The 16,418-nt window shown below is 43.7% G+C and overlaps 1 protein-coding gene across 1 annotated transcript in view; it reads right to left on the bottom strand.

The window, feature by feature from the left end:
- KCND1 (potassium voltage-gated channel subfamily D member 1) overlaps positions 1 to 7,195 on the bottom strand; it is a 127,138-nt gene extending 119,943 nt beyond the window's left edge. The window contains exon 1 of the mRNA XM_089675241.1: positions 7,094 to 7,195. The gene's annotated coding sequence lies outside the window, so the exon portion shown is untranslated. The remainder of the gene's footprint in view (positions 1 to 7,093) is intronic.
- Positions 7,196 to 16,418: the final 9,223 nt, after the last annotated feature.

Consider the following 16,418-nt stretch of genomic DNA (forward strand, 5'->3'; position numbering starts at 1 on the left):
CCTGGTCTCAAAATATCAACCACACTACTCTCTTCAATCCTCCCAAGACCTGCTCTCTAGTTCCCATGTCACCTCCTCCCATACTCGCCTCCAGGACTTCTCCCAAGCTTCTCTCATCCTATGGAACTCCCTACCCCAATCTGTCTGGCTATCTCCTAATCTATCCACTTTTAGATGATCCCTGAAAACCTTTCTGTTTAAAGAATGCTATCCTGCTTCTACCTAGTAAGCTGCCTTTTATTTCCTCCATAAGCTTATCCCCCACAGCTATTACCTTTTGTATCACTTGATCCTTCCTCCTAGATCAGTGGCCCTTTGCTTGCCTTTATCCGGCCCTTGGGGCACTATTTCATTCACCAACACCAATAATAGTGCACACTACCCGCCAATGACACCAACAATGGGACACAGTTCCTCCCATTGACACCAACAATGGGACCCAGTGACACTAATGATGAGGCATAATTCCTACCAATGACACCAATGATTGGACACAGTTCCTCTCCATGACACCAACAATGTGCCCAATGACTCTTATGAGGCACTATTCCTCCCAATGACATCAACGATGGGGCACAATTCCTCCCAATCACACCAATAATAGGATACTGCCCCCGATGATGGGGCAATATTCCTACCAATGAGACCAATGATAGGGCACTATTCCTACCAATGACACCAATGATTGGGCACAATTCCTCCCAATGACATCAACAATGGTACATTGTTTACTCCAACTGATGCTGTGACATTTTCTACTCCTGAAGGCCCCAGTGTGGCCCCTCTTAAGTCTGAAGGACAGTAAACTGGCCCTTTGTTTAAAACGTTTGGAGACCCCTGTCCTAGATTGTAAGCTCTAATGAGCAGGGCCCCTTTTCCTCTTGTACTAAATTGTATTTTAACTGTAATATCTGCCTTCATTTTGTAAAGCACTGCGCAAACTGTTGGCACTATATAAATCCTGTATAATAATAATAATGATGATGATGACAATGAAGCAGTTGAAGTTGTTGAAAGTATTGGGCCGGGAGTGACTTGTGTAAAACCAGTGGACATTAAGGAGGAGGCGAGCAGGAAGCTGTGGGCATTGGATATACACAGGAGATCCACATGGTCCATTTAAGGAACAAAAGCACATTATGGCCGAGCAATTGTTGTGAGCGGACATCTGGTGGTGGTACAGTCACTTAATATAGTTAGATCAAGCACAAGCAGTGGCACACATTTAAATACACAGGTTTTGTTTATTAATTGATTGCGGAGGACTTTTATTTGATCAACAGCTTTTGATGAATATTCATGTTTATTCACTATTACAGTCATTATATGATATGGTATAAGGCGTTAGAATAATAATCAGCGCTTCACAAATTGGTTGCAGTCCTCTTTAAAGTGTATGTCAGGGCAACATAAAAAAAATATTAAAAAAACCACACATATGCAGTACATCTCTGCAATACAATTACTTTCCTATGCCTTATCCATTTAAAGACTCTGCAAGTACAGAAATATACAAGTTAATCTGCCAGAAATGCACTTAGCTGCTACGTCCTGTTGGAGGCTGACAACACACAGCATTTTGTGGATGTTGTCAGTCCTCCCAGTTTTCTCTTTTCAAACTACTCAACCCACCCATTATTTTCCCATCTCCACAATGCAAAGGCTGATCAATCTGTAGTCCCAAGATAAGAAATAGGAGGGTTAAAATACTGTCCTTGAGATAACACAGGAATTGTGCACAGGACCTAGAACAGCTCTGATTTCTAACAAGAATAACAGGTATTCTTTGCACTTATAGCAAAACACTTTAAATAGTATACAGTATTTAACATACCATAGGGGGGCAAATAAGAGACTTTAATCCCTGGTTCACACTGTGTGGGTGTGAGAATCACATCTGTTTCCGCACTCGCAGCCACCCGCAGCCAAATCGCGCTGCTCTTTCGATATACGCGGGGCTGCCATTCATTCTGAGCACAGCACATTTGCAGGTGCAGGAACCACAAGGAAATCGCATGGTCAAATAGACCATGCGATTTCTCTGCGGCTGCGTTTTTTTGCGTAGAACACAGGCACTGCAGCCCATTTAAGTGAATGGGCTGCCGTACCCATGAAAACACGGGCCACACAAGTGTGAACCAGGGCTTATTGGTAGGGTTTACATATATTTTTCCTCCAGCCAAAACTGTAGTGGAGTGGAGTGTTAAATTCTATGTTCCCATACCCACACTGTGCCTCCAACAGAGATGCAGTTGCAAAAAACCTAACTAAACTAAGGATTTCCCTTGCCTCCTGCCCCTGTAATCACTATCACTAGGACATGGGGAAAAGGAAAGCCTACTCACCCTGATAGAGGGTGTAACCTTTATTTCATGTGAAATTTGTCATCCATTATCACATAAAATAATGGCCTAGATACTAATAGCAGGGCTATATGGTGGATACAACCTCGTCCTTACCACGAATACATGCAAAGCCTTGTGTGCCAGTGCTTAGGGAAGGAGGGTAAGAGAGGGAGGCACCAAGCCTCAACATTTTCAGATAGTGATATATTTCTCCTCTGTTTCCTTCCCTTTCTAGTCACCTCTAGACCTTTGTGGCTACATTCAGCATGAGAACTGTAGAGGGAAGAGGTGGTGACAGGGTCACTTTAAATTGACCATACATACTACAATCTGAATAGACAATTCTTTACAATCACTTTTAAAATGACCAAAACTATCTAATATAGCAGAAAATAAAGTGAAGCCATACTCTTTGCGACCGCTTGAAGCTGCCATGTGTGTCGCTACCTATAAAAATAAATGGGGCATTTCTAGAATAAAGTAGAGCCAGACAGGTCCATTTGGTGGTAAGATTGCTGGATCGAGGCCTATAGTAAGTATAAGCCCAGTATAAGTATGCATGTCTGTAGGGACTGGGGGCTTATTTGAGGACAACTCCACCGAAAGTAAAGTTCTCCATTAAGGATCAGATTTTAACATGTGTGGTCAGCTTTAGAAGCTGAAAGCAGCAGTTAGGATTTCCTCAGCACCCAATCGGGATGTAAAAGCACGATGTTCATTGTAATAAAGTCAGGGAGAAGGTGCTGCTTTATTTTGTTGGTAATATTTTATTAGCTACTTAGAAGTGGCTTCCCAAGGAGTTTGATTACTGAAGAGTTTGATTACATAGGAGAGCACAAAGCAGCTTTAATCTGACAGTGATCTATCCATCCTTTCATATACAGCTCAGCCCTAAGCACAATGGATCCTTGATTATCCACGCTAATGGCGCTGAATAGTCGATAAGCACCGTTTATAAAAATTACGTCTTTAATTACTGAGAAAATACTACAAACAGCACTTCAAATCTAAATGAATTCAAGGAGAAAAAAAGTTATTTCCCCACTCATAAATGCGCGTGATTAACAGACAATGGCCAATCTTGTTTTAATACAATCTGTCTACAAATTAAGTGTATTTTACTAACAAGCTATGTTAGTTTATATTAGGAGGGTTATAAAAAGGAATACAAAAACAAACAAACATACAAAAAGTTACATTATGTATACAAAAGAGCTACAGAGTTTTATGAACATGAACTGAGTTGGTTCTGTAATGTAAGTACCTTTTTTAAAGTCTTTAAATGAATTCCTGTTAAAATTAAGTTGAGCTATGGTCAAAGAAAAAAATGACAAACTGTACATGGCATTCTTTTTAAAATATATAGCCTGTCAATAATTACTAAACAGAAGATATTGTTTATCTTAGCCCCCCTGTAACTTAGTTTTACTAGCTTTTGATCCTGCCAGTAGATCCAGTTATAACTTTCCCCAGCAGGGTGACAACACTCTCTGTTCTGCAATGAAATCACTGCATTGTCACCCTGTGAACATCTAGTAGACAGAAGTGAAGGAAGCAGTGTTTTCTTTTAGAACAAAGTTTTAAACCATAGCTACAAAAGTGGCAGCTACAAGCAACACCCTGAAAGTGCTACAATTTGTCTCAACCTATCACTTTTACTGGACAGCTTGGTATGTGTTTAAATGTGGAGAAAATATAAATAAGGGCATATGAACAAAAAAAGGATTAGTTAACTGAATGCTATCATTACAGGTATTAATCACATACAGATAAAAGGGTAACAATAGTTCTTGAAATAGTTGGCCTTTAAATCCCACCCTTCCTTTTGCTAAACCCCACCCCATCATTCAGCTGTCAAATGTAATAATTCTTTGTGCCAACTAAAGTTCTGCCATTTGACGGATGATGGACAGGAAGCAGGGCTAAAGCCTAGTACACATGATCAGAAAATCGCACAAAAAAAATACCGCCTCCGAAGCGATCGTACGATAATCTGATTGTTAGCACACTGCTTTCGTCTGAAATTAATTGAGGGGACAAGCACAAAAAGTTTTCTCGTATGATACCAGGTCATTTAATCAGTACAGTTTTTGTCCGAAAATACAATGCAAATAAAATACAGTACATTACATCACTTTCAAATTTTTATTCTGTCGAACAAGAATTTTGGTAACTTTAGTAAGCTTTTTACTTTCGATAGGAGACTAGCATGTAAAGAAAACACAATCATTCGTCTGATATTCTCATCATGTGTATGGGGCTTTAGAAAAGGGAGGCGTGGGGCTTAATCCTGATTTGTCCAGACGTCAATGTATAGCCTTGGCCTTGGATCAAAAAGGCTCACTGTGCTAGGAGGACTGATTAGATAAATAACACAGGGACTTTAGGCATCACAAGCTGAAACCTCAGAAGGCGAGAAGACATTTGTGGGCTTTTAGGGCTGTTGCACAATGCCACAAGCACTATAGACAATAAGTCTGCCCTTGACTGGGCAGATGGTAAGAAGGTCAGCTGGTATCTCACCATGAATGACAAGCAGTAAGACTTCTTACCGTCCATAAATGCATTCATGTACTTCTAAGATTCATGAAGACCTTCTCTGTGAATAGGAAGGTAAGCGTTCCCTTTTCTATGTAGAGAAGGACACTCCCACAAACACTTCTAAAAAGTTAGGCTGGCCATACACTATACAATTTTATGCCCAATTTTTGCCCAATTTCCTTTAGATTTACCTTCAACTATATAGTACAAGAGCCTGCCTAATTGGATACAATTGAAAGCATTGTTTAGGTTTGACCTCATATTATATGGTTTTGGTAAATCTAAAGCAAATTTCTCAAGAAAATTGTAAAATGTATGGTCAGCCTTCATCCAGATGAAAAATGAAGGCACCGTTTATAAAATGTCCTTGTGTTCTGGTCAGTTGAATATACAGCGGCCTAACCACATGGGTCATTACAAGAAGGAGGCCAATGATCGAGTGAGCTAAACCAATTAGAGATTTGCAGAAAATTCACTGCAATCAACCACAGATGTCTGAACTTGACATTTTTATAGATTCTCAAACCTCATCCCTGTGAGTTGATGAGAGCCCATATACTGGTTGGTTCACACAGTGTTCTTTACTAGGCTTGGTATAGCTGGTAATGATTAGCATTGCTGTTTTGCAGCATTAGAGTCCGGGGTCAAAATCTGACTGCAACACTTTATCTTTGGAGGCTGTATATGCTCTTTAGGGATCTAATTCCCCTTAAAAATCTAAAACATCTTATTTCTTATATTCTCCCTGTAGTTTTTTTGCATTGGCAAAATGAGCGATCTGTGTAAAGTCACATGGGGTTGATGTAATAGTAGGACTTGGTACCTTTGTGTGGCCTTTCAGCACTAGAGGCTCAGGTAGTATCTGCATGGGGTTTGTATGTTCTTCCTAGACTGGTGTGGGATTCCCTGGGTATTCCCCCCACAGTAAACAGAAAATGACCCTAGCTTGTGTGATATGGAGACAGTAATGTGCATGCTCCCAAGACTGATGTGACTGCTTCTCTGGGTTGTATTACTAAACCACCTGCCCAGGGATATAGTGAAAAAATGGGTAGCTGCTGATCTTAATGGTGTGCTGACTCACATTCCATATACAGTAAGTGTGACTGGAAAGAAAGCTGTGCTTACCCGGTGTGCAGAAATCTAAAAAAAAACAAAGTGCAATTTGCATGTGTATAAACACACACAAATTAATACACCCAATCTGTGAGTTTTCATATGATCATTAAAATATTCACATCAAAAATGGGGTGTGCATGGGTGGACACAATATTAAAACTAATATATATACAGTATGTGTAATACTCATCAGAATACTTTATTAATCCCAAAGGCAGGTTATTAAGATTTATGAAGTATTCTCATATATATATATATATATATATATATATATATATATATATATATATATCACAGGTTATAGACATTCAGTATGCAAAGCTTACATCTACATGTATTAAACTTGCCTATATTAAACATCACCTCTATCACAGTCATGATACAAGCAGACAGGCCATGGTCAATGTGTGACAGATGGAGGTGATGCAGACACACTTGCACACTTTTGCTGGCACTCTACTACTAGGCTCACCTATGATTCCTGGCAGCTGTCATCGTTCATCTCTAGTATCATGCTGCACAGCATAGCGGACCGATCATCACATTGCACAGACAGGGACCTGGAGTACAACATGCAAAGCGTGGCATTGCATGCTTTGCTGTACACACAGGCTGCGAGCCATCCCGCACTGACAGCGCTCCCTGCGACACTGTTGCACATCCCCCCCATCAGCTCCCAGCTGTCATCCCTCAGCTGTCCCCCATCAACAGTGGCAGCTTGCCCCTCTTCACTAGCTCCTGATTGCCCTGTATTAGCAGCGGTCCCTGCTAACTTCTAACATTCTACCTGCCCTGTGAACTCTCAGTAATCAGTCTCAATAAAACAGTCCCTAACAATATGCAGCCTTCCCAATCAATACAGCACTTTATGTCAGGTCTGATCCAGTAGTTCCTGTCTGTCCTGAATTAGTCCCTAGAAAGGACTCCCCCTGGATGGCTGGTCTCCATCAGTAGTCTGCCCTGTCTATGTCCAGGCTGTCCCTTCATTCTGCACCATCAGTCCCTGTCTGTGTCCCTGGTCCAGATGTCAGCCTCAGCATCCCAGACTCTTTCATCATAAGTCCCCCCTGCCCAGGAAAAGTCCCTACCTGCTTGTCCTCAGCAGTCCAGGTGAGTGGCAGAGATGCTGGAGTCACCCCGGGGCTGCTCTCCTTCATGTCAGTGCTGGGATCAGGAGAATTCCCTCCTCCGCCCTCCCATCCCTTCCCCTCCCTTCTCTTCACTCTCACTCACTCCCTTCTCATCTCTTAATCGCTCTGCAGGAGGAGGGACCTGGAAGAGGCTGCAACACTGGAGCCTGGGAGGGGGAATCCAAGGGCTGCTGGGGAAGGCATGGGGTATTAACCCCTACACTGCACCACTGGAGCCACAGGAAGGGGCCCCTACAGGCAGGCAACAGGGGGTTAACCATTGAGCTACAGGGGGACATGGTCAACCACTGCACTGCAGAGAGGAGCAAAAGGGGATAGTATGAGTGTATTAACTATTGCACTGCAGCACTGCAGCCACATAAAGGGACCCCTGCAGGCATACCACAGGGGCCAGGCAGCGAGGATTAACCCTTTCACTGCACATACAGGGTGAAATGATTAACCACTGCACTGCAGAGAGAAGCAAAAGAGGATAGCATTTGTGTATTGTATTGCACTGCAGCACTGGAGACAGATAAAGGGACCATTGCAGTTATGCAATAGGGGACAGGCAGTGTGTATTAACCATTGCACTGCAGCCCTGGAGCCAGATGCCAGGAATTGGATGAGAGTATTAACCATTGTACTGCAGCCAGATGCCAGGAATAGGATGAGAGTATTAACCATTGCACTACAGCCCTGGAGCCAAATGCCAGGAATAGGTTGAGTGTATTAACCTCTGCACTGCAGCATTGGAGCCAAATGCCAGGAATAGGATGAGAGTATTAACCTCTGCACTGCAGCTCTGGAGCCAGATGCCAGGAATAGAATGAGATTATTAACCATTTCACTGCAGCATTGGAGCCAGATGCCAGGAATAGGATGAGAGTATTATCCTCTGCACTGCAGCCCTGGAGCCAAATGCCAGGAATAGGATGAGAGTATTAACCATTGCACTGCAGCCCTGGAGCCAAATGCCAGGAATAGGATGAGAGTATTAACCATTGCACTACAGCCCTGGAGCCAGATGTCAGGAATAGGATGAGAGTATTAACCATTGCACTACAGCCCTGGAGCCAAATGCCAGGAATAGGATGAGAGTATTAACCATTGCACTGCAGCTCTGGAGCCAGATGCCAGGAATAGGTTGAGAGTATTATCCTCTGCACGGCAGCCCTGGAGCCAGATATCAGGAATAGGATGAGAGTATTAACCATTGCACTACAGCCCTGGAGCCAGATACCAGGAATAGGTTGAGTGTATTAACCTCTGCACTGCAGCTCTGGAGCCAAATGCCAGGAATAGGATGAGAGTATTAACCATTGCACTGCAGCCCTGGAGCCAGATGCCAGGAATAGGATGAGAGTATTGATCATTGCACTGCAGCTCTGGAGCCAGATGCTGGGAATAGGATGAGAGTATTATCCTCTGCACTACAGCCCTGGAGCCAGATGCCATGAATGGGGTGAGAGTATTAACATCTGCACTGCAGCCCTGGAGCCAGATGCCAGGAATAGGGTGAGAGTATTAACCATTGCACTGCAGCACTGGAGCCAGATGCCAGGAATAGGATGAGAGTATTAACCATTGAACTGAAGCCCTAGAGTAGGGAACACTGCAGGCATGCAATAGGGGACAGGTTATTAAGTATTGCACTCCATCACTGGAGTCACATAAAGGGACTGCTGTAGGCATGTAACAGGAACAGGCAGTGTACACTAACAATTGCACTAGAGCCAGGTACAGGGAACAGAGTAAAATAATTAACCACTGCACTGCAGAGAGAAGCAAGAAAGGAAATCATGAATGTAGTCACTATTGCACTACAACAATTGAGCTAGATAAGGGGACCACTGCAGACATTGAACAGGGGCCAGACAGGGGAGATTAACCATTGCAGAGTATTAACCTCTGCACTGCAGCACTGGAGCCAGATAAAGGGACCACTGTAAGCATGCAGCAGAGAACAGACAGTGTTTGTTAACCTCTGCGCTGCAGCCAGTTACAGGAAATCAAGTGAATTTATTAACCAAAGCACTGCAGAGAGATGTGGATAGCATAAGTGTATTAACCAAAGCACTGCAGCACTGGATCTATATACCATGAATAGGAAGGGAGTATTACATTCAAGAATGCAGCACTGGATCTATATACTATGAATAGGATGGGGGTATTATATTTAAGAATGCAGCACTGGATCGTTATACCATGAATAGGATGGGGGTATTATATTCAAGAATGCATTTCTGGATCTATATACCATGAATAGGGTGGGGGTATTATATTCAAGAATGCAGCACTGGATCTGTATACAGTATCATGAATAGGATGAGGGTATTATATTCAACAATGCAGCACTGGATCTATATACAGTACCATGAATAGGATGGGAGTATTACATTCAAGAATGTAGCACTGGATCTATATACAGTACCATGAATAGGATAGGGGTATTACATTCAAGAATGCCGCACTGGATCTATATACCATGAATAGGATGGGGGAGTTATATTCAGGAATGCAGCACTGGATCTATATACCATGAATAGGATGGAGGTATTACATTCAAGAATGCAGCACTGGATCTATATACCATGAATAGGATGGGGGTATTACATTCAAGAATGCAGCACTGAATCTATACAATGAATAGGATGGGGGTATTATATTCAGGAATGCAGCACTGAATCTATACAATGAATAGGATGGGGGTATTATATTCAGGAATGCAGCACTGGATCTATATACCATGATTAGGATGGGGGTATTATATTCAAGAATGCATTTCTGGATCTATATACCATGAATAGGATGGGGGTATTATATTCAGGAATGCAGCACTGGATCTATATACCATGAATTGGATGGGGGTATTACATTCAAGAATGCAGCACTGAATCTATACAATGAATAGGATGGGGGTATTATATTCAGGAATGCAGCACTGGATCTATATACCATGAATAGGATGGGGGTATTATATTCAAGAATGCAGCACTGGATCTATTTACCATGAATAGGATGTGGGTATTATATTCAAGAATGCAGCACTGGATCTATATACCATGAAAAGGATGGGGTATTATATTCAAAATGCAGCACTGGATCTATATACCATGAATAGGATGGGGATATTATATTCAGGAATACAGCACTGGATCTATATACCATGAATAGGATGGGGGTATTATATTCAAGAATGCATTTCTGGATCTATATACCATGAATAGGATGGGGGTATTATATTCAAGAATGCATTTCTGGATCTATATACCATGAATAGGATGGGGGTATTATATTCAAGAATGCAGCACTGGATCTATATACCATGAATAGGATGGGGGTATTATATTCAGGAATGCAGCACTGGATCTATATACCATGAAAAGGATGGGGGTATTACATTCAAGAATGCAGCACTGGATCTATATACCATGAAAAGGATGAGGGTATTACATTCAAGAATGCAGCACTGGATCTATATACCATGAATAGGATGGGGGTATTATATTTAGGAATGCAGCACTGGATCCATATACAGTACCATGAATAGGATGGGGGTATTATGTTCAAGAATGCAGCACTGGATCTATATACCATGAATAGGATGGGGGAATTATATTCGGGAATGCAGCACTGGATCTTTATACAGTACCATGAATAGGATGGGGGTATTATTATTATTATTATTATACAGTATTTATAAAGCGCCAATAGTTCGCTCAGCGCTGTACATTACAAAGGGAGACAGAACATGTGACAGAACAATACCAATACAATGCGATACATGAGGGGATCGAGGGCCCTGCTCTTTCGAGCTTACAATCTAGGAGGGAGGGGATGGTGGCACAGGAGGAGATAGCTGTGGGGGATGGAGTGGTAGGAAGAGTGGAGGAGGTCGGCAAGTTAGCAGGGGGTGGGGTAGGCTTCCCTGAAGAGATGGGTTTTCAGGGTGCGCCTAAAGGAGAGGAGAGTAGGTGATAATCTGATGGGTTGGGGCAGGGAGTTCCAGAGGATGGGTGACACCCTGGAGAAGTCCTGGAGGCGGGCATGGGAGGAGGAGACCAGGGAACTAGAGAGAAGGAGGTCTTGTGAGGAGCGGAGTGTGCGTGCTGGGCGGTACTTGGATATTAGGTCAGAGATGTAGTACGGGGCAGTATGGTGGACAGCTTTGTACGTCAGCGTTAGGATTTTGAATTTGATCCGTTGCGCAATCGGAAGCCAGTGGAGGGATTGGCAGAGGGGGGTGGCGGAGACAGAGCGGTTGGAAAGGTGAATGAGTCTGGCAGCCGTATTCAGGATGGACTGAAGCGGGGATAGCCAGCGGCGAGGCAGGCCAGTGAGGAGGGAGTTGCAGTAGTCGAGTCGTGATATGATGAGGGAGTGGATGAGCTGTTTAGTGGTTTCTGGGGTTAGGAACGTGCGGATTTTGGCAATGTTGCGGAGGTGGAGTCTGCACGAGTTTGTTAAAGATTGGACTTGGGGCTGGAAGGATAGGTTGGAGTCCAGAATGACACCCAGTACTCTGGCCTGCAGGGCGGGTTTGATGGTAGCGTTGTTGGATGTGACGGAGAAATCAATGGGGGGTGGTGTCCGGGCTGGGGGGAAGACAAGAGACTCGGTTTTGGAGAGGTTCAATTTAAGGAAGTGGAGCGACATCTAGTCTGATATGTCGCTCAGTAGGTGTGTGATTCGGGCTGAGACCAAGGGGGTGAGGTGGGGGGTTGAGAGATAGATTTGTGTGTCGTCGGCATAGAAGTGGTAGTTGAAGCCGTGAGAGTGTATGAGTTGGCCAAGGGAGGAGGTATAGATGGAGAAGAGAAGGGGCCCGAGGACAGAGCCTTGAGGGACCCCAACAGAGAGGGGGAGTGAGGGGGAGGTGGTAGCATTATAGGTAACGCTGAAGGAGCGTTGTGACAGGTTGGATGAGAGCCAGGAGAGAGCAGAATCTCTGAGGCCGAGGGAGTGTAGTTTTTTTGAGGAGGAGGGGGTGGTCGACTGTGTCGAAGGCCGCAGAGAGGTCAAGGAGTAGGAGCACTGAATAATGGCCATTAGCTTTGGCGGTTAGCAGGTCGTTGGAGAGTTTGAGTAAGGCAGTTTCGGTGGAGTGTAGGGGGCGGAAGCCAGACTGTAGGGGATCGAGGAGGTTGTTGTCATTGAGGTGAGAGCATAGGCGGGTGTAGACTAGGCGCTCGAGGAGTTTAGATGTAAATGGGAGCAGGGAGATGGGTCTGAGGTTCAGGAATGCAGCACTGGATCTATATACCATGAATAGGATGGGGGTATTATATTCAGAAATGCAGCACTGGATCTATATACAGTACCATGAATAGGATGGGGGTATTATATTCAGGAATGCAGCACTGGATCTATATACAGTACCATGAATAGGATGGGGGTATTATATTCAAGAATGCAGCTCTGGATCTAGATACCATGAATAGGATGGGGGTATTATATTCAGGAATGCAGCACTGGATCTATATACAGTACTATGAATAGGATGGGGGTATTATATTCAAAATTGCAGCACTGGATCTATATACCATGAATAGGATGGGGGAATTATATTCAGGAATGACGCACTGGATCTATATACAGTACTATGAATATGATGGGGGTTTATATATTCAAGATTGCAGCACTGGATCTATATACCATGAATAGGATGGGGGTATTATATTCAAGAATGCAGCACTGGATCTATTTACCATGAATAGGATGTGGGTATTATATTCAAGAATGCAGCACTGGATCTATATACCATGAAAAGGATGGGGTATTATATTCAAAATGCAGCACTGGATCTATATACCATGAATAGGATGGGGATATTATATTCAGGAATGTAGCACTGGATCTATATACCATGAATAGGATGGGGGTATTATATTTAGGAATGCAGCACTGGATCTATATACAGTACCATGAATAGGATGGGGGTATTATGTTCAAGAATGCATTTCTGGATCTATATACCATGAATAGGATGGGGGTATTATATTCAAGAATGCAGCACTGGATCTATATACCATGAATAGGATGGGGGTATTATATTCAGGAATGCAGCACTGGATCTATATACCATGAAAAGGATGGGGGTATTACATTCAAGAATGCAGCACTGGATCTATATACCATGAAAAGGATGAGGGTATTACATTCAAGAATGCAGCACTGGATCTATATACCATGAATAGGATGGGGGTATTATATTTAGGAATGCAGCACTGGATCCATATACAGTACCATGAATAGGATGGGGGTATTATGTTCAAGAATGCAGCACTGGATCTATATACCATGAATAGGATGGGGGAATTATATTCGGGAATGCAGCACTGGATCTTTATACAGTACCATGAATAGGATGGGGGTATTATTATTATTATTATTATACAGTATTTATAAAGCGCCAATAGTTCGCTCAGCGCTGTACATTACAAAGGGAGACAGAACATGTGACAGAACAATACCAATACAATGCGATACATGAGGGGATCGAGGGCCCTGCTCTTTCGAGCTTACAATCTAGGAGGGAGGGGATGGTGGCACAGGAGGAGATAGCTGTGGGGGATGGAGTGGTAGGAAGAGTGGAGGAGGTCGGCAAGTTAGCAGGGGGTGGGGTAGGCTTCCCTGAAGAGATGGGTTTTCAGGGTGCGCCTAAAGGAGAGGAGAGTAGGTGATAATCTGATGGGTTGGGGCAGGGAGTTCCAGAGGATGGGTGACACCCTGGAGAAGTCCTGGAGGCGGGCATGGGAGGAGGAGACCAGGGAACTAGAGAGAAGGAGGTCTTGTGAGGAGCGGAGTGTGCGTGCTGGGCGGTACTTGGATATTAGGTCAGAGATGTAGTACGGGGCAGTATGGTGGACAGCTTTGTACGTCAGCGTTAGGATTTTGAATTTGATCCGTTGCGCAATCGGAAGCCAGTGGAGGGATTGGCAGAGGGGGGTGGCGGAGACAGAGCGGTTGGAAAGGTGAATGAGTCTGGCAGCCGTATTCAGGATGGACTGAAGCGGGGATAGCCAGCGGCGAGGCAGGCCAGTGAGGAGGGAGTTGCAGTAGTCGAGTCGTGATATGATGAGGGAGTGGATGAGCTGTTTAGTGGTTTCTGGGGTTAGGAACGTGCGGATTTTGGCAATGTTGCGGAGGTGGAGTCTGCACGAGTTTGTTAAAGATTGGACTTGGGGCTGGAAGGATAGGTTGGAGTCCAGAATGACACCCAGTACTCTGGCCTGCAGGGCGGGTTTGATGGTAGCGTTGTTGGATGTGACGGAGAAATCAATGGGGGGTGGTGTCCGGGCTGGGGGGAAGACAAGAGACTCGGTTTTGGAGAGGTTCAATTTAAGGAAGTGGAGCGACATCTAGTCTGATATGTCGCTCAGTAGGTGTGTGATTCGGGCTGAGACCAAGGGGGTGAGGTGGGGGGTTGAGAGATAGATTTGTGTGTCGTCGGCATAGAAGTGGTAGTTGAAGCCGTGAGAGTGTATGAGTTGGCCAAGGGAGGAGGTATAGATGGAGAAGAGAAGGGGCCCGAGGACAGAGCCTTGAGGGACCCCAACAGAGAGGGGGAGTGAGGGGGAGGTGGTAGCATTATAGGTAACGCTGAAGGAGCGTTGTGACAGGTTGGATGAGAGCCAGGAGAGAGCAGAATCTCTGAGGCCGAGGGAGTGTAGTTTTTTTGAGGAGGAGGGGGTGGTCGACTGTGTCGAAGGCCGCAGAGAGGTCAAGGAGTAGGAGCACTGAATAATGGCCATTAGCTTTGGCGGTTAGCAGGTCGTTGGAGAGTTTGAGTAAGGCAGTTTCGGTGGAGTGTAGGGGGCGGAAGCCAGACTGTAGGGGATCGAGGAGGTTGTTGTCATTGAGGTGAGAGCATAGGCGGGTGTAGACTAGGCGCTCGAGGAGTTTAGATGTAAATGGGAGCAGGGAGATGGGTCTGAGGTTCAGGAATGCAGCACTGGATCTATATACCATGAATAGGATGGGGGTATTATATTCAGAAATGCAGCACTGGATCTATATACAGTACCATGAATAGGATGGGGGTATTATATTCAGGAATGCAGCACTGGATCTATATACAGTACCATGAATAGGATGGGGGTATTATATTCAAGAATGCAGCTCTGGATCTAGATACCATGAATAGGATGGGGGTATTATATTCAGGAATGCAGCACTGGATCTATATACAGTACTATGAATAGGATGGGGGTATTATATTCAAAATTGCAGCACTGGATCTATATACCATGAATAGGATGGGGGAATTATATTCAGGAATGACGCACTGGATCTATATACAGTACTATGAATATGATGGGGGTTTATATATTCAAGATTGCAGCACTGGATCTATATACCATGAATAGGATGGGGGTATTATATTCAAGAATGCAGCACTGGATCTATTTACCATGAATAGGATGTGGGTATTATATTCAAGAATGCAGCACTGGATCTATATACCATGAAAAGGATGGGGTATTATATTCAAAATGCAGCACTGGATCTATATACCATGAATAGGATGGGGATATTATATTCAGGAATGTAGCACTGGATCTATATACCATGAATAGGATGGGGGTATTATATTTAGGAATGCAGCACTGGATCTATATACAGTACCATGAATAGGATGGGGGTATTATGTTCAAGAATGCAGCACTGGATCTATATACCATGAATAGGATGGGGTATTATATTCGGGAATGCAGCACTGGATCTTTATACAGTACCATGAATAGGATGGGGATATTATATTCAGAAATGCAGCACTGGATCTATATACAGTACCATGAATAGGATGGTGTATTATATTCAGGAATGCAGCACTGGATCTATATACAGTACCATGAATAGGATGGGGGTATTATATTCAAGAATGCAGCTCTGGATCTAGATACCATGAATAGGATGGGGGTATTATATTCAGGAATGCAGCACTGGATCTATATACAGTACTATGAATAGGATGGGGGTATTATATTCAAGATTGCAGCACTGGATCTATATACCATGAATAGGATGGGGGAATTATATTCAGGAATGCAGCACTGGATCTATATACAGTACTATGAATAGGATGGGGGTATTATATTCAAGATTGCAGCACTGGATCTATATACCATGAATAGGATGAAGGTATTATATTCAAGAATGCAGCACTGGATCTATATACCATGAATAGGATGGGGGTATTATATTCAAGAATGCAGCACTGGATTTGCATATCATAAATAGGATGAGGGTGTTAAACCCAGGACTTCAGCGCTGAATC

This window comes from Staurois parvus, unplaced genomic scaffold (genome assembly GCF_062004578.1).
Source record: "Staurois parvus isolate SC_StPar_1 unplaced genomic scaffold, SC_StPar_1.0 ptg000154l, whole genome shotgun sequence".
NCBI classification, from domain to species: Eukaryota; Metazoa; Chordata; class Amphibia; order Anura; family Ranidae; genus Staurois; species Staurois parvus.